This window comes from Sturnira hondurensis, unplaced genomic scaffold (genome assembly GCF_014824575.4).
Source record: "Sturnira hondurensis isolate 20B ecotype Veracruz unplaced genomic scaffold, ASM1482457v3 Scaffold0005220, whole genome shotgun sequence".
NCBI classification, from domain to species: Eukaryota; Metazoa; Chordata; class Mammalia; order Chiroptera; family Phyllostomidae; genus Sturnira; species Sturnira hondurensis.
This window is the reverse complement of record NW_028077851.1, coordinates 6464659-6490851: the sequence shown is the minus strand read 5'-3', so window position 1 is coordinate 6490851 and position 26193 is coordinate 6464659. Positions and strand designations below refer to the sequence as shown.

Below are 26193 nucleotides of genomic sequence, written 5' to 3'. Positions count from 1 at the left end.
CATATGACCAGGCCACATAGTAATTATTCCCATGCCAAAGCTTTGCATGGATCAGTAGGTTCTGATTCCACTTACTCTACCATCTGAATATCCTTTTAGAAAATTAAATCTGTGAAGGATCCGGTGTGTCCCAATCACTGCTCAATTTACCAGTTACATAATCTGTCCTGGTTAAGAGAATTCTCTTTAGAGAGAGATTAAAAAAAAACCTGGACTAATCGTGTTAGATATATGGACCTCATTAGGATCAGTTAGGAAGTCTGCACAATGCTGAGCATCGAATGAACACTCCGTACACTGTGGCTGTCACTGTTGCTATGGTCAGAGTTCTCTTTCCTGCGGAGATTTTTTTCTGAGTAGCACATCTTCATATGATGTACACCTCTCATGTAGATGAGCTTTGGGGAAAAAATCAAGTCACATATTTTCACATTCCTGAATAAGAAAACAATGCCATTCACTTATTAGAATAGCAAGAAAATGAAAACAATCTGTGAATCAGATCAGCGCTGCTGTCTTGGCCACTTGGTTTCCATGGCCACTAGGTCAACCATCAGAATGATTCCAAACACTCACCTGTATTTTTCAAAGGTGAAGATGAAGTGGAAGGGCAGGGTATGGAATCTTGTGCTTTATTCTTCAATCTCTGGGTAGAGTTCAGTCATTAAGTCATTTATTTTTTTCTCTTGGCCTGCTTTCCATCCGCCTGTAAGATAAATGAGGTCTGGTTTTGACTATCTACTTTGTACAAGTGTGTTACATATCTCTGAAAAGTACACTTCACTTGGTTTTACTCATTGCAAGAATTCTTCTGGGAATGTCACAAATGCATATCTTTTGACTTGTCTACTTCACCTACCCTCAATTTAAATAATGATTAGCTAAATGAAACCGGTAACAATAAATTATAAGTCTTCTTTCCCATTTTTTCTGCGCAGGACCAAACATTTACTAGAGGAAAAACTCATTTTACTATAGAAGGAAGTACTAACATTTTACTAGAAACAGGAGTCAAGGATGCCAACAAAACCAAAGGGCAATAAGGTCAATGCAAAGTGTCCATTAAACTCCCTTCGATTTTGGAACACATCTTTGTTCTTAGGGGATTCGCAGATGAGTGGAAATCTTTATGAACAAAGAAGGCAGCAATTCTCTAGAATATTCCCAAGACAACAGGAGAATGACAGGATAGTTTTGCATGTAAAGACAAGCGGCGTGACTACTTTTGCATTGGCTAAATAACTCCCCAGTCACTCAGGAAGCACATGCGTTCCCCAGAGAATACCAAAAGCTCTCTTATCCAATTGTGCATGAAGATCCAAACCACTGGCCAGGTCCTTCTTGTCTTCTACTTACCCTGTTTAAAGTCTTGGCTTAGTCTCCTGGACTCCAGCATCTGTTTGTCATTGCCCCTCCAGCATATCTGACCGTCGATTCAGTGCGGCGAATGAAATGGCATTCAAATGCCCTCAGTCTGCACCTAGGCTCCTCTGCGTTTCCTCCCTCTTGCCTTCACTCTTGTTAACTTCCCGAACAGTCTTTGCTTATTTATGACACATATTCCCAGTAGAAGTTATTTTCACAGACCCATGCAACGTGCGTGACTTGCCAAGGCCGCCGCGTGTGTCGGAATCCAGTTTTCCCTTTCTCTGCCTCTGCCTGGCAGCCTATTGTCTCCTCCTGTTAGCACCTGCAGCAAAGTCACAGCCTGAAGTTGTGACAGTCCCATGATAACCAAGGCAACCAACAGCAAGGTCCTAAACATAGAATTTTTTTAATGCAAGACAAAGCATAACACAAAGCTGAGGAACAGACGAACGGCGCACCTGCTTCAACATATGTCTTTATTAATATGAAATCGAGCCAAAGTAATTTCTGGCTGTCATAAGAGTTCTTTCACGAATCATATAAGAAGGAGCACTGTAAATTAGGAAATTGTATGATCATGACATAATTCCTGATTAAATTATAAAAAGTAGAGGGATACTGAGGGGAAAAATAATGGAGAAAAGAATTTCTAAGCTGCCGTTGTCAAACGCTTAAGACAGCAGTTCTGTCAGAAGCACTAAACTGGAGGCAGAAACTGTATTTTTAGCTTACATTAACTAGACTTGAAATCCTGTTTTCTTTAGTCATACCTATGACTTTACTCATAGCTTATGACTGAACTATGAACTAATGGCATCATTCTTGTAAGAAGCCAAAAACTTTAAGTGACTCCCCACTACCAATACCTCGGGTAGCTGACGGGGTGCTATAGACCTCTATCACTTCCACCAGTTCCCCTCAAGTCTCCTCAAGTAGCCAAGCTACCTAAATATAAGCCGTGTGCTTACCACCCAAACACATCTTCAAGACAAGTCCCTTGACCATACACCTTCAAACATGTTGCTACCTTAAAATACCCAGAGTCGGTACTGGTCCTCTCCCTAAGATGCAGAAGTCAAGACCAAATTAAATGTATGATGACTTTATGGGTGGAAATGCTTGTGCAAAGGAAAGTATGGATGGAGCCAGGCAAGGTTAAGAGAGCTGACAGACCCACCTTCACTTGGGTGGAAGCATCCTAGACTCATTTAATGTCTAAGGAAGGTTCAGCAACACTGTCTGGGAGTTCTTGAGTCAAGGTCAAGGAACAAAACAGTCTGTATACCTTGGAGCGCATGTCTTAGTATCCCTACCCTGCTTAGTCATTGCTGGGGAGTGGCCCATGGTAGGCAAGATTCACATGCATTCTAGATGGCAGGGACTGAGGACCTGGGACAACTGCTCCCGAATGGAGAAGGTCTGCAAGGTGCATTCTCAGAGCCGACACACCACTCCCATGTAGAAATTCCAGAATTTATGCCTGGACAATAAATCTTGAGCCTGACATCCAAATTTTCCCTGATCTCTCCCTAACCTATGTTTAAACCTTACTTTCTAGCACTTCCTTTTTTGACAACTTTACATTAGTTGAAGCACCCCCTTGGAGCCCATGTGAGCCCCACAGTTTACCAAAATGCTTTCCCCCCATGCTATTTCCTCCCTGTAATACTTTCCCCACCTCAAAGGCTCTTTTCAAGATACTCTATAAGGTCTACCTGAAGTGCCAATCCAACACCAAGACTGTCGTCAAAACTCTGACCCCACTGTATATGCACAACCCCAACCAGAGTACAAAGGTCCTCTCCTGCCTCAGAGCCTCCATGGGACTTCACCTATGGGAGATGAGTGCTTGCAGTGGTGTCCAACCCACGGCCCGTGAGTCACATGCAGCCCAGGATGGCTATGAATGTGGCTCAACACAAAATCGTAAATTTACTTAAAACATTTTGAGATATTTTTGTTATGTGTCACAATGTATTTAATATGTGGCCCAAGAGAACTCTTCTTCTTCCAATGTGGCACAGAGATGCCAAAAGTCAGACACCACAGCTTAGAATATTAAGCACTTTCTACCTGCTTTAATTATTTTTTAAAGATTTCATTCATTTGTCTTTAGAGGGGAAGGGAAGAAGAGAGGGAGAGAAATATCAATGTATGGTTGCCTCTTGCGCATCCCCTGCTGGGAACTGGCCTGCAACCCAGGCACGTGCCCTGACTGGGAATCAAACCGCAGTCTTCTGGTTTGCAGGCCCATGTTCAATTCACTGACCCGCACCAGCCAGGGCTACTTGCTTTAATTTAATTATTATAAGTTTTATCTCCATGGCAAACCCTGGAAAGACTGCACACATTTCAAGTTTTTATTCCTGTAGTATTCTGCAAACAGTAAACTGAATGAGTAAATTAACTAAAGACAAATGCTGGCCTGCTGTTTATTTATGAACCCAGGATTAAAAATAAAAATAAAAATATTAACAGTGAAAGGACAGCAAACACACAGTTATTAACAACCACACCTAAAACAAAAGCAAACCAAGAGGACAGCTAGATCAGGAGTGGAACCATAGAAATGAAGAACACATGGAGGGTTAGAAACAGGGGGGTGGGAGGGGGAGAAGGGGGGAGAAGGCACAGAAAATAGCATAGATGGTAGGTAGAAAATAGATAGGGGGGAGGGTGAGAATAGAGGGGGAAATATAGAATCTAAAGAACTTGAGACACGTGGTTATAAACTAAGGGGGGAGAATAGTGGGGGAGGGAGTGTGCGGGTGGAGGGGAATGAAGGGGGAGAATAGAACAACTGTAATGGTATAATCAATAAAATATATTTTTTTAAAAAAGAAAGAAATTTACTTTTGTTTTTCTCATGTTTGCGCTAAAATTTTTTAAAATTTCATAAGATTAAACAGAAATTACCAAACCGAAATTAATAATAATTCTAGCATTCAAGACAAAAAAAAAATCCAGCAGACCTTGCAAAGGACATCATCACTGCTGAGGTCATGGAAAAATTCACACAGTATAATTAGCTGACATAGGAAACTGACCCAATAAACGACTATTTGGTGAGACGTTTAAATATAAGTTCCTGTTAAATTAAACAAGGAGGCTATTAGACTGAGCTGGCTCTAATGCCGTGGAGGCCAGTGTAAGCAAACCCAAATCTAAGCCTGGAAGTGCCTCAAGGTTAGGAAATCAAAATGCTAAGGACAGTGAATCACAAATGGCCAATTAGGCTTGAAGCTACAGTCAATCAGTGATTTCCTTACTTCGCTCCCACCTTTCCACTATAAAGTCTTCCCTTGAGCCCCGGTTGAGGCGTTCCTGATGACTTCTAGGTTGACACTGCCCCGTGAGCTCCCTGCTTTCTCGCTGCCTCTGGAGATGGTGGGCCAGTCCCTCTCGGATCCTGAATCCTAGCCCCTCAGCTTTTGCATTACAAACTTTCAGACTTCATTTCAGCATTTCTTTTTCTAGACTCAATCTTAAACTGCTGGAATTGGATGGGTGCCAACCAGGGACAGACAGAGTCCTGCTTAGAAACTGGACTGGGGCCAGTGTGAGGTGCATATGATTTTGTTTTAACACTGAACAAGTAGATTAACCTTACCCAAGACAATCTTGCATTACAGCAGAGAACTTTTAACCATCTTAGATAACCTCATCCATTTCCAAGGTGCTCTAGAGAAAAAGGGGTCTCAGCCAGGCGCTCACTATAAAGGATAGAGGGAAATGTATCTTTTCCCCAAACATATGATCAGACAGAATTGTGGGTTGCACGCCATTCGTGGCTACATCTGGCCGGGCAGGACTGTGGGCTGTACTCCGTTTGCAGCTAGGGCCCTACTGCCTGTTGCCAACTCTCAGGAGAGTTGTCCAAGTCTTTCTTTCCTTGGTTATCTTTGGGAGCGGCTCTGGATCATCGGAGAGTGGTATGCTGGAGATCCCCTCTTAGGTCCCTGGTGTTCAGTACTGCTGGGAACATTTACTGTTTGTCCCAGCTGAACCCTGAGAAGATATTCCAAGGAATTTGGTGCTACCCAATTCCAAATGATTTTTGCTCGAACTCTTTAAAAATGTTAATATGCCTCTTTTTAATCCTTTCACAAGCTGGATAATGCTTCTTTGGCTATCCTATCTCCTTTTCCTCAACTACCACTTATCTTAGATCTCAGTGCCAACTTTCTGTTGGAGCTTTTGGTTCTTGTTCACCTTGGTGCCAAATATACCCACAGTTAATACAATGAAATAAAATCATGAAATGCCTTGAACTTGTTTAGGAGTCCTACAGCAGAGATTCCGCTGCTTCTTTATTGTAGAAAATAATTAATTACGTTGTGAAAACATTTCAATTGAATTCAGAGACTTAGCCTAACAAGGAAATCAATCTACAGATGGGTCCTACTCTTATACAAATAGAGAAGCATGTGCATTGTGCAGTAAAGGAAAAACCAGTACTAAATGAAGATGAATCTGTCTTTATCTCTGAGAATAATGGGAATTTGAGGTCACAGAAACCCCTTAAAACTCATCCCACCTCACCTAGAGCAATGAAAGAACCTTGGATTAATAACTGAGTTGAGGAAACATCCAACCGATATACAAACTTTCATCTCTTTCTTGAGTTCATTTATAATCAGGTTGTAAGAACCTCATAAGATGCTTCCAGGGCAAAAACATTTTCTCCAAGACAATCCTTCACTTTTAAATATCATTCAACTAGGACTGGCATGGAGCCCTTGCGGAGCTGACACCGCAGAGGGAGGAGAACACATTACTAATAGCTCGTCAGGTGCCAACTGGCTCTAAGTTCCAACTCCCTTTCCTGGAAAAACCAAGCGCACCTAAGCAAAGGGAACTTTGATGATAATCAGGAGACATTCTCTGGCATCAAAATGCTGCCTGGCAAGGGATGAATCAGGATCGCAAATGCCACCTGAGTCATGGAGTGGCTTAGAGCAGACAGTTCAGATACACCCTGGAAGAAGCTGATCTTCAGGCCAAAATCCCATGGGAAACCTTCCGCCAAGAAGTTCTTACCCTTACACCTCAACTTCAAAAAGGTGATTAATCTGAGAAACAGTAACCACAAGTAATAAGTTCATTTGGAATAAAATAGACCACTAAGCACCAATGCAACCCCCTTCTTCAAAAGAAAACAATACATCGAGAAACTATTCTCTCCAAAATGTGTGCTTATTCTTATAAATTTCAAGTGCTCTGGCAAATATGTGTTCTTATTTTTCTGTTGTCCTGAGAAGTATCCCTGTTGCATTCGATTGCTCATTTGGTTCATTTAAGTCAACAAGCGTTCTTGGATGTTGGTGGCACACAAGCAAAAGTTAAGCAAAGTTACAGAAGTGAGGGTCCAAATCCTCAAGTATAAAGACCAGAACATGCACGCCCGACAACAGGGAGAAGGACACAGGCAGAGTGGGCACATCAGGAAACAGAAACAAGTATTCCACTTCTAAGTGGCGGCAGCAGCTGGCCTAAAGTCAATGGGAAACCACTTAATGTAACAAGGGACAGAGGCAAAGTGGCAGAAAAGATAATCCTAAAAGCAAACCTCTTTATATGGAGAAAATATCAACAATTCTTCCCTGACCTTGAACCGCATTGTTACTCCAAAAAGAGTGAGAAACTAAATAACAAGAGCAATCTTCACTATTTAGCTTCTAACATATGAAAAGGCAGGCACTCAAAGTCTTGGAAAGCAATTATAGGGTTCTAACATGGTTTTTATTTTTTAAGAAATGTCCTTGAAAATGTCAGCCTCATCTCAAGATCCTGTCTCGAAGTGATCAATTCCAAGTTTGAAAGAACACAAGTAAGAATAATTTGCAAAATTTTATCAAGTGAAAACCTGAAATTCCCCTTTAATACTGCATGACAAAGTCTTAAAACATTGCCTAACATTGCGCTTTGTTGCTTTGGGCTTCCTGCTTTTAGCTAATATCGAGTTCATATTGCAGGGAATAAAAATTGATATCCTTGATAATGTTGGCCTTCTCTGCAAGTGTAGTTCTTCCCATATGCAGTAAATGAATAATTTTTTAATTAAATAAATGTCAAACAGTTCAGTCCAAGAATAGGAATGGCCTTAATAAACCTATATTATGTGCACAAATGTTGAAAAACATGGTGAGGAAACAAATAATATTTTCACACTTTCAACTGTTTATTAGAACCAGGGATAGGGAAATATAAATTATTTTGACAGCTACATTTTTAAGGATTTCTGCAAGTATAATGTTTGCTTCCTTAATAATTGGCATCATAAATATGCATCTTCTGTTAAATTTGCCTTAGGAGAATAGGAAGAACCTTATTTACACAAGGGGAGCATGAAGTGATTCAAAGTACATTTCGCAGGATACTTTATAGTCAGAATCAACTTCTTTTTTTCTCTAAGAGTAAGCACCCTTTTAAAGTACACATGGAATATTCTATAGCATAGATTATCAACTGGGCCACAAAGCCAGCCGAAATACATTTGAAAAGGCTGAAATCATACACGGCGTGTTCTCACAGCAGACTCACAATGTGGAGCGTGGCCTACTTTTCTGATGAAACCTGGTGCTTCCTATGGACACATAAGTAATTCCCATGTAGGAGGCGGGGTTGTGTGGCCCTGATGGTGTGAAACAACTAACCTGGTATATCCAACTCCCATTTCACCCAATATCCATCAATGTGCCTGTCACTGACTACAAACGGGATTGGGGAAATTTTGAAAACAATGGGGAAATTCTGAAACAAGAATGTGATGATGGCCGCACAATGCTATATATTCACTAAAAACTAGGAAAAGCAAACCATTGGGTCAGTTGAATCCAAAATCTTTTTTTTACAAAGAAAATTGCCTTCTTCAGCCCATAAAAATGCATGACTATCCTTCTAGCACCTTTGTCTGTGTCTCATGTTTAAACTCTGATACTGCTTTCTAAGTTTTCATGTTGAGGATCTTGTTTCCCATAGAATAAAGAGCACCTTAGAATACAGGGCAAAAATCTGTGCTAGATTCTTGATGAATTCATTCGAACTGAACGAAATTGATTTAAATTCATAGGAACAAGCTTGATGAGACTGAGCCATTCTCCTGAATCACACCTAATATGGTAGCCAGTAGCCTTTCTATTCTTTAATTAGTCAGCTTGTACTGTTGCAAATTCCCCAAACATACACAAGAATATTCACATCCAGGGACCAAGAACAAACCACAAACTGTACTCCCATTGTGAATTAATATTCACTTGTGTGTTTCATCATTAGCAGTATGAAGAGCCCCATATGTACAATGAGAGGACACACTGGGTGAGCTCTAAGATTCCTTCCAGTTCTGACATGAATCACGGCCCCCTATTATTCCTGGCTATTATTTATCATACCTACCCACTAGCACCTATTTCTGTAGTAGTTGAGCATGAATCTATTTTTGTCACACTGTTCTTTTATCACATCTTTGGGAAAGTAAGATTTTTCTTTCAGTTCTTACAAAAGAAGAAACAAAATCTCAGCTTTTAGAGAAACTGAGTTTGGGAACATTTCAAAATAATGTTCTCAAATCTACCATCAACATACATATTTAAGATACAGATGCCTAACTTAAAAAAATTGATGAGAAGGATGTTTTAATGGGAAAAAGTATTGAAATACAACTTTTCTCTTGGCTGGTGCAGCTCAGTGGATTGAGTGCCAATATGAAAACCAAAGGGTCACTGGTTTGATTCCCAGTCAGGGCACATGCCTGGGTTGTGGGCCAGGTCCCCAGTAGGAGGTGTCCAAGAGGGAACCACATATTGATGTCTCTCTCCGTCTCTTTCTCCCTCCCTTCCTCTCTCTCTAAAAATAAATATTTTTAAAAATGCTACTTGTTTTTAGTTTAAAAATGAACTGAAAATAAACTAGACTAGTCACTAACACAGTTCATACTCAGAAATACGAATTCAGCCCAACATGACCATAGACAGTCAGGATGCTTAAATTCTGTCCACAAAAGCTGTGAGGAGAGTGATTTATTATTTTAAGCATTACTTTTAGGTGTTGTTGGGCTCATATTTTTTTATTTTATATTTCCCAATCTTTGGAATGAGAAAATGGAAAGGTGACTCTCCCTGGGGGACAGAATGGAGGAAACTGTTGAAAAATAGATGTGGATTTTGACTTTTCACTTTATTTTTTTGAAATGTCAGACATTTTTGTCATTGACATATACCACTTTTACATTTCAAAACCTAATAAAAAGTATTCAAGAACAAAATGGTATTTTTTCCTCTCCTCATACACATTTCCTTTCTAAGAAAGGGAGACTATCATAATAATGAACTTTAAAAAGAAAAAGCCTCAACTTTGCCATCAAAAATATTTAGACTCAATTTTCATGGCACCCCAAGCACATACAAGGTCTGGCTGAAGTAAGGCCTGCTCAAGTGTGGTTGAGGTAAGGTAAGGTAATAATATGGGTGTAATAACTTATAGTTTTAATTTGAACATTTCACCTAAAATGTCATATGGTGTGCTTGAGTGTGATATTGTTATGTTATAGAATTACATGCTTATGATTGTGTAAAAAAAGATTTTGTAATACAAAGGGACATTATTTGTGCTGGGCCCTATATTTGTCTTAAACTTTCACAAGAGCATAACAATTAGATTTATGTGTCTGTCTCCTTCCTAAATAGTCAGCAGCTCTATACTCAGTTCTTGGACACATTTAACACTTTCTCTCTTGTGCCCATCACACTGCCTAATATATATCAGTTGTTCAATAAATGTTCATTAAGTGAACTAAGCCATGGAAGACTCCTCCAACTCCCATCTTCATAAACTTTGGTGAGTCAGCTCCCTACATTCGAAGTAGGAGTACTTCTACTTTGCATGTTTGTTGATTAAATGACACAAAGTATCGAAAGCGCTTAGCACAGGGCCTGGTCTATAGTAGTCTCTGTTCGCTCCACCCCTTCTTTTAAAATAAGTCTCTTCCTAGTGGGAAACAGTAATAATTTTTACAAGGTAAAGAAATTGGCAGTCTTTTATCTGACTTTCATTTTTCATTATTATTTTAAAGATTTTATTTATTTATTTTTAGAGAGAGGGGAAGGGAAGGAGAAAGAGAAGGAGAGAGACATCGATGTGTGGTTGCCTTTTGCATGCCCCCTACTGGGGACCTGGCCCGCTACCCAGGCATGTGCCCTGACTAGGAATTGAACCGAGGCCCTTTGGTCCACAGGCAGGCACTCAATCCACTGAGCTACACCAGCCAGAGCTGGCACTATTTTAAAAAGATTTTATTTATTTATTTTTAGAGAGGAGACAAGAACAATAAAGAAAGAGAAAAAATATCAACCAGGGACCAAACCCACATGTGGCTATGTGCCCTGACCAGGAATCAAAATTGTGACCTTTTGCTTTGTGGGACAAAGTCCAACCAATTGAGTCGCACCAGCCAGGGCTTTTGTCTGACATTTAAGTATTACTTTGAAGGCAGCAAAATGGGCCAGGAAAAACATTAGCCTTGGTATGTGTTTCAGGGGTCCAAGACCACCCATACATTCACTGATTTGCTAGATGTGTTACAGAACAAAATGAGTCCGTCCACCCAGCCCTAGCAGAGCCACGGCCCTGACAGTGAGAACTACAGCAGGGAAATACTGGCTATTTTATTGGCTATTTTATTCATGGATGGTGCCATCCAGGAGAACATGAACCCAACGCACAAAAGTCCAACTTCCCTGATGGAGTGTAGGTTACAGATTCTAGAGGGAACTACTTGGTCAGAGGTGATATAAGGCAGACGAATCATTTCTTCAGGTCCTCAGGACAGCTCTGAAGTGTGCTCTGCTGTTCATCTGCCTGGTGTCATGGGAAAGCAGTCAGGAGGCTGTTCCACACTAGGGCTCAGGAACTGAAACATAACTTAGGTCAAGATGTTCTCTTCAGGCCTCCAGACCATGTGGCCAAGTGTCAGGTCTCCGGTACTGTCTTCTGCTGCCTCAGGGGGTTGCTGTTTATCAGGGCAAAAGGCTAGGTATCTAGCCTTTTCTGCTCAGAATTCATGAGCAGTTGCACTCATGGTTATAGTACATTACAGTAACTACCAAGGGGAAAGGACCCATCAGGAGGAGTCTGGAAGGATCCACTCCCAGATTTCCTCTGTTCTCTCCCTTGCACCAGGAAGGAATGTGTCTCTTCCTCTAGCAATGAGATGCAGCAACACACATGCCGTGTCCTGCCCAGTGAGGCCTGCTTGAGACACGGAGTCCAGGGTTTTTACCGGGGGTTTGTCTGTTAGGCATAATGACTGTGCATAACTGCCCAAATTCCAGATTTCCAGGAGAAAGCAGGTGTTCAGTGCTCCAGATGGACAAGACAACCTACCCCTTAGAGAATATCTTAAAGGCAATGTTTCCAGCCAAGGGCCAACTAAGAACGCCTTTTAACGGCAGCAGCTCCAGGTCTGCTCTGTCAACTGTTTCCGGGACAAGTATGGCAAGTGATAACCTGAGAAAAGGGAGCAAAACTTCAAGAGGAGTAAGAAGAATGGGGAAAGCAGAGAAAGGACAAGTGATTGAAAGGAAAACAGAATAAATGAAGTAAAAGGAGGGCAAGGAAAGAAAAAAGGAACAGGGAAGGCAGGCTGAACAACCTGGCCTCTCACTGCGGCCACCTGTCCCTCTAGCACCCTTGCTCCATGCCATTCCTCCCAATGCCCACTCCACTCCAACTCCATGCCACGTGGTACAGGCCTCTTTTTATTCTGTTTCTATAGGTCTGTTCCCTTGCTCCGGCTGCTTTTATATAATCTGGCTGCTTTGATAAGGATGGAAGAGAAGCATGAGGGAGGAAAGTCCAACAGTAATGATATTAAACAGGAACAAGCATTTGAGCTCAATGAAGCAAGAGGACAAGGACAGAGGTCCTCACAACTTCGAAAGAAGATGAGACCCCGATGTTCATAGCAGCACAATTTACAATAGCCAAGAGTTGGAAGCAACCTAAATGCCCATCGGTCGATGACTGGATCAAAAAACTATGGTACATTTACACAATGGAATTCTATGCTGCAGAAAGGAAGAAGGAGCTCCTACCCTTTGCAACATCATGGATGGAGCTGGAAAGCATTATGCTGAGCGAAATAAGCCAGGCAGTGCAAGACAAATACCATATGATATCACCTTTAACAGGAATCTAAACAACAAAACAAACAAGCAAGCAAAATGTAACCAAAGACACTGAAATACGGAACGTGCTGACAGGGTCCAGAGGGTAGAGGGGAGAGAAGCACAGAGTAAAAGGGGATGGACTCACATGAATAAGTATGAAGGACACATGGACAATAACTCAGACGGGGGGCGGAGTTGGGAGGGGGTGCGGAGCACTGGGGGGGTGCAGGGCTGGGAATACAAGAAAGAAAACTGTACTTGAACAAAAGTTAAATAAATTAAAAAAAAAAAAAAAGATGAACTCTTCCGGCTTTACCAAGACGAGAAACATGGGGCAAACATCATGAAAGGACAGGCTCTTCTGACCGTATTTTTTAATTATAGTGGCCTCCCAGACTTCTGACAGGTCAGTGATTACTTCTTTCATTTAAATATCTAAAGCAGCCCTGGCTGGTGTAGCTCAGTGGATTGAACGCGGGCATGGGAACCAGGGGTTCGATCCCCAGTCAGGGCACATGCCTGGGTTGCAGGCCAGTTCCCAGAAAGGGACCCACAAGAGGCAACCCTACATTGATATTTCTCTCCCTTTCTCCTTCCCTTCCCCTCTAAAGACAAATGAATAAAATCTTTAAAAAAAGAAAAAAAATAAATATCTGAAGCAAGTGATTTTATTTTTTAAGTTGAAAGGTGCTTCCATTTTAGTCTTCCAACCCTCCTTTTCTGACTTTCTGAGTTCATAAAAATGAAAAGAAGAAACAGGAGCCATTCTTTGCCTTAGTGGTTTTGTAATTTAAAAAAAATATGACAGATTCTCTTCTCCTTTTTTCACATTTTGTATTTTAAAAATTGCTGTCAGACTAAGGCTTTGCCAAGTATCAACCCCAAGTGAAATCTCACCAAGAAAACTGAAAGATGTATAAAAAGCAGATGGGTTATAGGTATACAGCCTACACATGTGTTATTTAAAAAAAAAAAACAAGTTCATCTCTGTTGAGTTAAATGTGTAATATTAGTTATGATTATATTCATGTCCCGAACTATATATTCTTATATCATTCAATTTTTTCAGGAAAGTTTCACTTTTGTAAAAATACATATGTATTTTTACATATGCTAGAGGAATGTGGATAAAATCACCTGGATAAAATCAGGCACCTTAGGTAAAAGAAGAAATTAGGAGGAACCTGGCAGCTTTCCCTGATCAGTTAAGCCTGTCACATAGAAGGGGAAGCTATTTTCACAATTTCACATAATGGAAGCTGAATAGGTATAGGACATTTTTCACTAGGCATGTTAAACTCACTTAAGGAAAAACCTGATGTTAGTTAGACCCTTTTAAAAATCGAATGAGCTGCCTTCTTTGATCATGGTAAAGCAAGGGGCATTGTCACTGAGAGAGCTCATGACTGGAGGTCTGGTATTAGTGAGACTCTGAGAAATCAGGGGAGAGCCAATGGGAGCACTGATTAGAAGGGTGGAACCTAGGTGCCCCAAACATTCTTTCTCTCAGCTTCCTCCCTCATGAGGCCTTCCTTGCCTGGCCATTAAATGCTTTCTGCATTTCCAACATGGTGAATCACCATTGTTTGAATATTCAAAGAGAAGCCAAGAATGGCCAAAATCCAAAATACTGCCAACACCAAGTGCTGGCAAGGATGTGGAGCAACAGGAACTCTCATTCATTGCTGGTGGGAATGCAAAATGGTACATCCAGTTTGGAAGAGAGCTTGACAGTTTCTTAGAAAACTAAACACACTCTTACAATATGATCCAGCAACCACACTTCTTAAATGAAAAGCTCCAAATGAATTGAAAACTTGTGCATGCCCCAAAATCTATACACAGATGTTCATAGTAGCTTTGTTTATAACCGCCAATACTTGAAAGCAACCAGGATGTCCTTCCATAGGACAGATAAATAAACACTGATACCTCAAGATAATGGAATTCCACTTAGCGCTAAAAAGGAATGAACCATCAGCCATGCAAAGCCACGGAGAAAACATAAATGCACATTGCTACGTGAAAGAAACCAATCAGAAAAGGCTGCATAGTGTGTGATTCCAATACCATGATGTTCTGGAGAAGGCAAAACTATAGAGACAGTAGAAAGATTATGGCTGCCAGGGGCTGGGAGAAGGAAGGGATGAATGGACAAAGCCCACAGGATTTTGAGGGCAGTAAAACTACTCTGGAAATACTACAATGGTGGACCCATATCATTGTGTAGTTATCAAAACCCATGGAGTATGCGAGACCAAGACTGAATCCTAATGTAAACTGTGTATTTGGCTGATAATGACCCATCTCTGTCAGGTCATCGTTGTATAAAATGTACTATTCTCATGGGACTTATTGACAGTGGGGGAGGCTGTTGCATATGGGGGGGCAGGAGGGGTATGAGAAATCTCTGTGCTTTCCACTCAGTTTTTTTGTGAGCCTAAACATACTCTAAAAAATAAAGTTTATTAATTTAAAAAACAAAGAAGCTGGGGGTGCTCCTTTTCAATAGGGCAACAGGAGGGGTAGGAAATGAATCAGATGATCTATTAAAGTTCCTTCCAACCCTGAGGTTTCTCGATTTCTATGCTCTGTTTAGTGCTGGGATACCACTGACTCTTAGGACAGGAAGGGATTTTAAAGGTCATCCCATGGAGGAATTCTTTTCTCTGCAGGATGACAGCTGAAAGGTCATCTAGTCTGGGCTAGACAATCTTCAAAGAATGGGTATTTGGTTTCCTCTTTGGTTAACTCTTTCAATGCCTCCTGAGTTACTTTGAAAGTTATCCTTGCATTGAAAGAATCTGTCTCCCCATAATTCTTCCCCTTTAGGTATATCATGGAAATCAGAAAGACAGCAGTGGGTGGCTGGAGGCAAATCAGATTTGGAGGCAAACCCAAGTTTGTGAGGTTATCGCTGTGCAAGGCCACAGGCAAATTCAAGCAAAGAGCACATCCACTTGTTTCTGCCAGTGTCATCCTCTCCTTGATGAATATTGAGTTTCTTTCAACTGAATATTCCTAAACACATTCCCCGATAGATTCTTCTAAACTGTTTGCAGACAGAAAGAGCTATCTGCTAGGGAGTTCACAGCCTTGTTTGGAAAATATAAAAGAATTTCATTAAATCGAGTGGATACTTTCATTCCTTACTTTACTTGGTATTCCCTTGAAATCTAACATTTACTAAATAGGCTTTCCTTGACACTTTCCCCTTCCTGTTTGACCTTCTTTCTCTCTGTCCCATTTTCTCTCAGTCTCCTTCATTGGATTCTCTCCCCTCCCTACAAATAGTGATGGTTTTCCCAGAGCCCAATCCACTGGCCTTCTTATATCAATATTATATAAACCACACCTCCTGGGCAATTTAGCATCTCCCATAGCTGTATCTACACTCCTATGTTGATGAATCTCAAATGTGTATCTCTCCAAGGGCCTCTCACCTGCCCTCCTGAGTCATCTCTACTGAACAAGCCATAGGTCCAAAGAGTATGTATGCTCACAGTGGATCCAAGTGCCATTCACTCCTCTGTTCATACATTTCCAACTTGGCACTATATTTACCCAGTCTCCAAAGCTGCAGAACCAGAAGTCATCCTGCATTCTTACCTATTTTTTAAAAGATTTTATTTATTTATCTTTAGAGAGAGGGGAAGGGAGGAGGTAAGAAAGAGAAAAAAATGTCAGTGTGTGGTTGCCTCTTACAAGCCCCCAACTGGGCACCTGGCCCACAGCCCAGGCATGTGCCCCAACTGGGAATTGAACCAGCGACCCTTTGGTTTGCAGGCCAGTGCTCAATCCACCGAGCTACACCAGCAAGGGCATACCTGTTTATTAACTCCCATTATCCAGGCATGAAGTCCCATCAACTGTACCCCAGACAACTCTAAAATTGGCCTCTTCCTCCCATCCTCACCACCAGTGACATGGTTCATCATCTCACATTTGAACTACTGTAATATTCTGCCTCAAGTTTTACACGTTCACTATAATGTATTAATGAAATACATTAATGTAATAGCTTAGGCACTTTTATAATGAATAAGTTTCTTGACTTGGTCTTACCTCATCCCAGTCTAGCTTCCCACAGCCAAAACCTGAAACTATTATTGTTGTTTGATCATATTGTTGTTTGTCACAATTTCTTGGCTTATCAAAATCAAATTTCTATTAATTTTCTCCCACTGTAGATGAAAAGTTACTTTGCTTCCCTCACTCCCAAATTGCCAGTAACCCTTCTTCCCAAAATTCTGTATATACCCAAATATAAGGCAAGGTATTTCCTCAAAATTATTTCATTAAAAATGAAGTCCTTATGAAGACTTTCATATTATGGGCGGTCTCTCAATTACTTGATTTTGAACAACAAAATACTATTTGGGGAAGTCACATTAACCTGAAATGACCTCAATCAAACTCAATTTGGATGCTTATAAAGGTCACCTGAAATGATGATGGGAGAAGACAAATAGATGTAATGCAGATTGAGTCATCATTTCTGGAGAGATGACCTTAAACTGCAGCTCTGGGCGCCAATGCGTACAAGCCTTTTTAAAAAATCACTTTATTACAATACCTTAAATGCTTATGTTCTGGAACTCACTACAAATGAATGGATGTGAATCATGATAAAATTTCTAATGGCAGTATCATGTACAAATTTTAAAAAAACACGCTGCAATCAGCCCACTTGCTGGAAGTGAACATGGCACTGTTTTCAAGTGGCTCCAGAGAAAGGAGAAACGAATGTCACTGTGCAAGTGCAGAGTTTGGGGGAAATGGCATCACGAGATGGGAGAGTGGAAATGAGCAACTCTATGTAACAGTATATTTTATACAACATGGGGTTTAAAATATACATATATTATTAAGGTTTAAGTTAAAAATAGGCAGAGCCGAGGCCAAAGCAGCCACAGCAACACAAGAGTGGCAGATCACCAGTTCTCCCGTCCAAGACGTGAGCAGCAGATGCCGGCCAAACCGGCAGCACCCACATGGATAAGGAGTCCTCAAAAGATCCAAAGACCCTACCATCTCAGTGCTCTTCTTGGGAGAAAGGCAGGAGGAAACTGGGCATGTTTATATTAGTTTGAACCCTGTTAATTGCCAGTTTTCAACCACTTTGAAACTTGCAAAATAGGACAGTAACATATATTGCAAACTGTATGCAAAGTAAGCATGCAACTCATTATGAACATAAAAAAGACAAATGACTCAATTTTTAAATTAGACAAAGAACTTAAATAGACACTTCCCTAAAGCAGATATACAAACGAACAACAAGCATCTACAAAGAGGCTCAACATAATTAGTCATTAAGGAAATAAAAATCAAAACTACCATGAGATGTATGATCAAAAGACAGGCAATAACAAGAATTGGCAAGGAAGTGAGAAAACCTGAACCCTCATACATTGCCAGGGAGAACGTAGAACTGGTGCAGCCGCTTTGGAAACCAGTCTGGCAGTTCCTCAAAAAGTTACACAGGAAGTTCCCGTATGACGCAGCATTTCCACTCCTAGGTATATCCCTAAGAGAAGTGAAAACCTATGTCCACACAAAGTCTGGTGCTCCAATGTTCATAGCAGCATTGTTCAGAACAGCCCCCCAATGGAAACAGCCCAAATGTCCACCAACTGCCGGGTAATCACAATGTGCTCCATCTGTACAATGAAATATTAGACGTAAAAAGGAACGAAGTACTGATACGCAGTACACATGGATAAACCCTGGGAACATTATACTACGTGGAAGAACCCAGTCACAAAGAGACATGCATTGTACGATCCCATTTACATGAAATGCCCAGAGTAAGCAAATCCATAGAGACAGAAAGCAGGTGAGCGGCTGCCAGGGGCTGGGAGGAGGGGCGTGACTGCTCATGGCTTTCTTTTGGGGGTGCTAAAGTATTCTTCGATTAGTGGCAATTGCTGCCCAATTTTGTGGACATTTGAAAAGCTGTGGAATTGTAAACTTTCAAAGGTTAAATTTTATTTGAATTATTCATACCTACAATGCACCATGACTCAGCCTTAAAAAAAGAAAGAATTCCTGCAGTCTGACAACATGAGTGAACCTGGAGGACATCATGGTAAGGCAGACAGCCCAGTCACAGAAGGACAAATACCATAGGACTGTCATTATATGGATATAAAGAACTTAAAGTAGTCAAACTTGGAAAAGCAGGGAGTGGAAGTGTGGTTGCTGAAGGACTAAGAGGAGTAGGAAATGAGCAGATGCCATCCAACGGGTGGCAAGCTTCAATTATGCAAGATGAATAAGCGCTAGGGATCTGCCGCATGACACTGCTGGGACTATGGTTAATCATACTGTATTGTCCACTGACCGCTTTAAGAGGGGCTATCTCATGTTAACTGTTCTTACCATAATAAAAAGATTTTTTTAAGTTACAGACTCATCCAGATAACAGAAGGAAACGTGTATATATGTGTAAATATGTAAATATATAGTATCCATCTAAATAAACACACAGAATTTGTAAGTTCTGGTAGCAAATTCAACACACCCCAAGAATACCTTTTTTGGCAGGCCCAATTTAAGCTATGCCATTCTAAACAGTTAATGACCTTCCACTTACACCTTTCTCTGAATTTTGTATATGCCCCTCTCCCTGTGCTTGTCATACTGTAATATATTTCTTGTTTTTCTCATCTCTTTTGTCCTTGTCTCAGAGCCTTTTGAGGTCAGCAAGTGGTCTCCTCTATTTCCTTGCAGATAAATCTAATTACTTCACACTAGATAAATGTCCCATAAATACTGGTTGCTTTGAATGAAGAATCAGAGGTGACTAACACAGCACAACACAGTCAGCCTGCAGGCCACATGCAGCTCAGGATGGCTATGAATGCTGCCCAACACAAAATTGTAAATTTGCTTAAAACATTATGAGATTTTTTTTATTTTTGTTAGTGTTTGTGTATGTAACGTGTGGCTCAAGACAAGTCTTCTTCTTCCAGTGTGGCCCAGGGACACCAAAAGTCCGGACACCTCATGCAGGGAGCCCATCAGTAAGACAAATCTGAAATTATCTGTACTTGTAATTTGTATACTACACAAAGAAAGGTAATGCATTAAAAACTACTCCAGTCTTTAAGAACTTGACTTTGATGACCTGCAAAGACCGAGTAGAGCGTTTTGTTCCCCTTGACAGGTATTCACCATTTATCTGTTTCATCAGGACTCATGGATTTTCTTTATCCTTCCTGTTCAATCAGCACCAAGAGGTGTAATGGTTATGAAAGTTTCCTAATGTCTACGGTGCCCCCTCCCAGCCTCCTATTTTAGGGCAGAGCCATGAGCTCATTTACAGAAAGGTTTGCCAGGCTCCGCATATGGTTTGTAATATAAATAGATCACATCTTAGGCATATCAGCAAGATAGAGGAGGCCTGCCCTCCCCAAAGTCTGCTGAAGTAGAAATTCTCACCTAAAAAACTAGTCAAGCCACCACTACTTTCGACTTCTCAGGGAATTTAAAGATGTGCTGTGTGAAAATTTTCACTCTTTGGCAAGCTTAGATAGCCCTGGACCATCCAAAAATAAAGTACACCAAAAGGAAAGACTAAATGGTAATCCTATTTAATTTCAGACTTTTACCTAGCATCGGGCTGTGTGACTGCATATTTATTCAGATCAATTTCGGTTCATGATCTGGACTATAATCTATTCCATTAGTCTAAACTATAGTGATTAGAGTCTGTTTTGTCATGTATAAATAAAACCTAATAATCTGGCTTATTTATGATCTGAGTCACCATTACAATAAAAATGCATCTACAAAGCAAAGTAGATCACAGAACTGAATGATCCTGAGCTGCACCAAACTCATAAATGGGGAGGGGGGTCTTGTCCATCTCTTTCAACATCTAATTATTTGTTTCCTTTTAAATAGTTATTTGAAATACTTTGAAGGGTCACAAGAAGTTGCAAAAATAATATAGATCTCTGTGTACCCTGCAGCCAGCCTCTCCAAATGAGGATGTCTTACCTAACTATAGCCCACTGCCAAAGCCTGGAACCTGACATTGATACAATACTCAACTAATAATCATATTTGTAGTTCACTCTTTTGCTGCACTTTTCAGGGGTGGGGTGCACTGTCTAGTTCTATGGAACTTTATTGCATGTTTAGTCACGTGTTCTCACCACGATAACCAGGACACACATTGTTTTATTTTTAAACATTTATGGGAGCCCGACTGTGCACTAGGCACTGTTAGGCCCCTTTGCATCATAACCTCATGAGGTAAACTTATCATTCTCCGCTTCTGGAGTGAGAAAACTTAAATCAAAAGGACAAAGCAGACGGTTCCCCTTCTTTTGGTCCTTTAGCATGAGGCATGTGCTAAGAGGCTCTCTTGTGGAATCACATTAAGTTCAATAAGAGGAATTGATTTTTTTAACCTTTAAATTGGGTCTTTAATAAGTCATAGCTCTTCAGTTTTCAAATGTGTAATGAGTAAGTTCACGTAGTCTGGTCACTTCTTTTTTTCTTATACTGCCATGAGGCACGATGCGAGCAAAGAGATGGTAAGACCTAGGATCCATCCTGCAGCTCAGGATGGTGAAAGTCCCAGGTCTGAAGTCCCTTTTGCTTTTCCTCAAAACCATAGTGCCTCTACTTCTGCTCTCATTTTTCCCCTGCACTCACACACAATAACATTTTTATCCTCTGGGAATTATTTCTAAAAATAAAATGAGAAAGAAGAAGAAACATGTCTCTACCGTGGTTTCTAAATGTTACTTGTAAGTTGCTATGCAGTTTAATTCCCTAATAGAAAACACCGTCCACTGCCTGTTACCACTGCACTACCTCCAGGCTCTATGCAGCCAGATGTATGACCTTCATACTTCCTGTGCTCCTGTCCCTCCTACCACCTCTGGGGGGCCCATAAAGGAAATAAGGTGGAGCTCCCTGGGGCACAGCCCTGAGCTAGGAAGTGTTACTTCTAGTCTGACCTTCTGCCTTTCATCAATGATTCCAGCCTAAACAGTTGGGGCCCCACACATGAGTTTTTCTCCTCTGTCCCTGGTCATTCCTTCTCAGTCCCTTTTCTCATCTCCTCTCTTCCTTCTGACCTCCAAAGTTTCATGCAGTCCTTGTGGACCACCCTCAGCCTTTTCCCTAAAATGGTGCTATCGTACTAAAGGTGGTTTTCACCCCAGAGGACCTTTGGCAATGACTGGAGCCATGTTTGCTTGTCACAGCTGGGGGTGGGGTGGGGAGGTGTGTTAATGACAGCAAGTGGGTAGGGGCCGAGGCTGCTGCCAAACCCTCTACAATGTGCATTATAGGACAGGGCAGCGCCCACAACAAGAAATTATCTCAGCCCAAATGTTAACAGTGCCAACGTTATGAAACCTTGCCCTAAAAGACTGCATTCTGTGCTATGACCCACCCAGATTCAGTCCACGTGCTGATGACTCTCAACTGTCAGTTTCCAGTCCTGCCTTTTCTCCCAGTTCTAGGTTGTTACATGCAACTGTCTCTACTTTTGTCTATTAGGTGCCTCAAACTTAACTCGTTCACAGGCAAACTTTGCTGGCAGCCCCAAACCTGCTTATCCCCCAGACTTCCTCATATCAATGATGGTACCACCCAAGCAATCATCTTAGATGAAGCTTCTGATTGCATGGAAACCGCTCGCTGTAGGAAATCACACTCCCATTAGAATCAGAGAATAAGTGGCACTGTTAGCGAGCTTTCTCTGACGGATGAGGAGAGCAAGATCCAGGAGTTTCTGAGTTGCTCCTAAATCTCACCTTTAATGTGAAGGTGTGCAAGTGATTGTCCTGTGGCTAATAATGGGGCTCCCTGAAGTAAAATATGTAGCTCAGTTGTGCTCACTTCATTATTTTCAGAAGACATCGCTAGATAGGCAGTTTCATATAGTGCAGGGGTCAGCAAACCACAGCCCACGGGCCAGACCTGGCCCGGCCACCTGGTTTTGTACGGCCTGGGAGTAGAATGACTTCACCACCTGCAAACAGTTCAGAAAAATTCCAAAGAACAATTCATGACATATGAAAGATACATTGAAAACCAATTTTCATGTGTCTAAATAAAGTTTTATTGGAACATAGCCACACACCTTCATTTAGGTGTCTTCTCTAGATGCCTATGCATGGCGACAGCAGAACTGAGCAGTCACAGCACACACTATGTGACCAGAAAACTGAAAATATTCACTATCTGGCCCTTTACAGAAAAAGTTTGCTGATCCCGGTATCCGGACAAGAGCCCATATTTTAGAGTTAAAAAAATACCACGGAGCCCTGGCTGGTGTAGCTCAGTGGATTGAGCACAGGCCTGCAAACCACACGATCGTGGTTCAATTTCCAGTCAGGGCACATGCCTGGATTGCAGGCCAGTTCCCAGCAGGGGACTCACGAGAGGCAAGCATACATTGATATTTCTCTCTTTCCCTTCCCCTCTAAAAGATAAATAAAATCTTTAAAAAAATACGATGGATTTCAGTTTTATCTCAGCTGCCACTGTGATCTTTGAGTACAATCCACTGTCTAGGAACCACAAGTTAAGTGGGGACAATAAAACTTGCCTTGAAGGATTGGTAGATGTGTTAGAAGTAATGCCTTGAAATGTCTGGAGTACACTAGGCACTCAACAAACACTAGTAATGATGGTAATAATCCTTACTAATATTATTATTATTATCCCAAACTGGACCCCTCAAATGCCCCCTTTGGTATGCCTTGAGAATTGGTCAAATGCCTTTTGGAACCTAGGCAAATATATAACGTCAAACCACGGTCCTAGTCCTTTTCATCACCAGTTAGGTAGTGACTGAACAAGTTCCCATCACATCAGGTTTTGACAGCAAACTGCAGGGGGTTAATATCTTTATAATTCACATGTCCTTGCACCCAATCACGAGTCCCTGGGTAATTAGTTTCCAGGAAAATTGTCTCCTGAGTGAAAAGGGTGACACTATCTGAAATAGGAAATCATCACCACCTGCCCAATCCTCCTTCCAACTTTCTTATCCCAAGAATGCCAGAAAATCAGTTTATTTAATAGAAAACAGGGAAGCAACATTCAGTTAGTAAACAACACACAGAAATAGTCTCCAAGCTACCAGAACCCCATTATTTCAGAGTGCCCGAAGGGCACTTAGAGGGGCTGCAGAGACTGGCCTTGAATTTTGATTGGCATTCCCCCAGGTCCCAGGAATCGGATATGGAAGTACACCCAACACTTACCTTGCCCACAGACTCCAGTGGGGCCTTGACCTCAGCCCCAGCCACCGCCAGTCCTTCCGAAGCTTCTGCCATCCCTGCTGGCTCCTTGGCCTCAAGTGTGCCTCCTGGGTTCCATCTCATTCCTGGAGTGGAAAAGAGGTCAAGTCGAGTTCTTTTTCTTGGTGTGACCCCATCCTCTCCCTTTCATGCATCCCGCCATGTTCCCCTGTTCTCTAGGCAGTTTGGGCTGAGCAGAGTCACTTCCAGCCTCCCTGGACTACCTCTTCCTGCTGAACTCTCCTTTCTGTGGCACTTTCTGGGATGATCCACATTTCTCACGAGTGATAAGACGTCATCTTGCTAATTAACATATGGCCTAATTATGGCAGTGTTACACTTTAGAAGACAGAATTAAGTCTAAACTGACCCGAGTAATTAGGAGGAGCAGACAGAGACAAATGGAAGCAGCAGCAACAAAGTGGGGGAGGGCAATGGTGTGGCCACGTCCTGTGAAGCATGAGACAACTGGCCCGACTTGGGTACATGGACACCTGGGGACCGGCTCCAAGCAGGCTGCTATTGTAAAGAGGGGGAGAACCATATGTACGGCAAGAGGGGATCTTCCTTCCTCCTCCCCCTCTCTATCCTGTCCTCCACCATCCCTGGTGCTGAGGTGGCCAGGTTGTGCTTGATAAGATAAAGGAATCAGAAACATTCACAACCACAGAGTTGAATTTTCACAGGGTATGCAAAAGAGACAGGACACTGCGGAGGGGGGGGGGGCAGTGTGATAGCTTTAGAGGGTTTTTTTGTACTTTTTAATTTTTTTACATTTCTTTTTATATACAGTTGACACATGTGTGATAGCTTACTTGATGGGCTGAGGTTGACATTGCCAATAAGCGGTCCCTCCTCTGCTAGTCAGTGTGGCCTAGGATTAGGATAAACAAGGACATCATGTGTGCTTTGGTTGGGTTCCCCAGAAGTCAACGTTGGATAAAGAATGTGAGTATAAGGCATTTATTTGGGAGGAGATCTAGGAAAGTCTGGCTGGGAGTGAGAAAATTAGATAGGGAAGGCAAAAAAGGCAACAGGAAGTGTGTTAGCTAAGCAAGTTTTCACGGTGGGTCACTAGACCTCAATCTTGCTGGGAAACTTGGGGAGACAGAGTAGAACATGTCTTGGAGGACGTTTCCTGTAATGGACCAGAGAGTGAATGTTTTCAGCTTAGTGGGTCAAATGATCTCTGTCAGAAGTACTCAGCTCTGCCTCTATAATATAACGTGAAAGCAGTCAAAGATAGTGCCTATGTCAATGGGTGTGGCTGTGTGCCAACAGAACATTATTTACAAAACTAGGCAGCCAGTCCAAGGGCTATAATTTCTCAACCCCTTGCTGCAGAATACTGTCTCTCAAACTTCTGTGGCAACCAATTTTTTAAAAATGCCCAATCCATTGCAAAACAAGACTTTCATAGGTACAAAAAAGATGAATCATTGGGGAAAAAGGAATAAGAAACAGATATACAAAATGCAACTTTTTAAAAATTATTAGACTCAAAAAACACACAACATCTCCATGCAATAGCTGTAAAAGTTTGTAAATGACTACCCTGAAGTTATGCACCTAACTTATCACAGACAGGTTGGGTCCTTGATCTCAGCCGTGACCATTATCCCTGTCCACAGCCCTGTGGTACCTCTTATGGGGTGAAGAGGCTGGGACAGTTTTCCACTGACACCTGCCCATTATTGTCAAGGGGCACTCCCTGGGATATTGATTCCTGGTCCTTGTGGCCTGTGTTGCACATAGGCCAAGCACATTTCTGCAGGCCAAGGAGGCAGAGAGGCCCAGGGACAATTAGTAGGAAGCCGTGGTCATGCATGGGAAGAGTAAGAACCCACACATCAAGGGCAGGGCAGTGTGAGTGACCTTCCAGTGTGACAGAGCAGAAAGACCATGGGCTTCGGAGACAAAGAGTTGGAATAAAAGTCCCTGCTTCTGCTATGTAACCCCTCTGTCTCTCCATTTCCTTGTCTAAAAACACATGAGTATAATATGGTAAGGGTCAGGGTTGAGTTTTGTTTTGTAAAAGTTTGTTTGTTTAGAGCAGTTTAAGATCCACAGCAAGCCCTGGCTGGTGTAGCTCAGTGGATTGAGCGCGGGCCTGTGAACCAGAGGACTGCGGTTCGATTCCCAGCCAGGGCACATGCCTGGGTTGCAGGCCGGTTCCCTGCAGGCCAAATCCCAGCAGGGGACACACGAAAGGCAACCATACATTGATATTTCTCTCCCTCTCTCCTTCCCCTCTGAAGATAAATAAATAAATAAAATCTTTTAAAAAAAAAGATCCACAGCAATATTAAAGGCAAGGTATAGAGATTACCCGTATACTTTCTGCCCTCACCATGTACAGCCTCCCCCACTATCAACATACCTCA

General features: G+C 41.7%; 1 long non-coding RNA gene across 1 annotated transcript in view; it reads right to left on the bottom strand.

Moving 5' to 3' along the window:
- Positions 1-26193, bottom strand: part of LOC118987285 (uncharacterized) — a 60642-nt gene that overhangs the window by 14191 nt on the left and 20258 nt on the right. Inside the window, exons 2-3 of the long non-coding RNA XR_005066530.1 lie at positions 23774-23895; positions 577-706 (exon numbers count right to left, since the gene is read on the bottom strand). This is a non-coding gene — a long non-coding RNA (uncharacterized LOC118987285). The remainder of the gene's footprint in view (positions 1-576; positions 707-23773; positions 23896-26193) is intronic.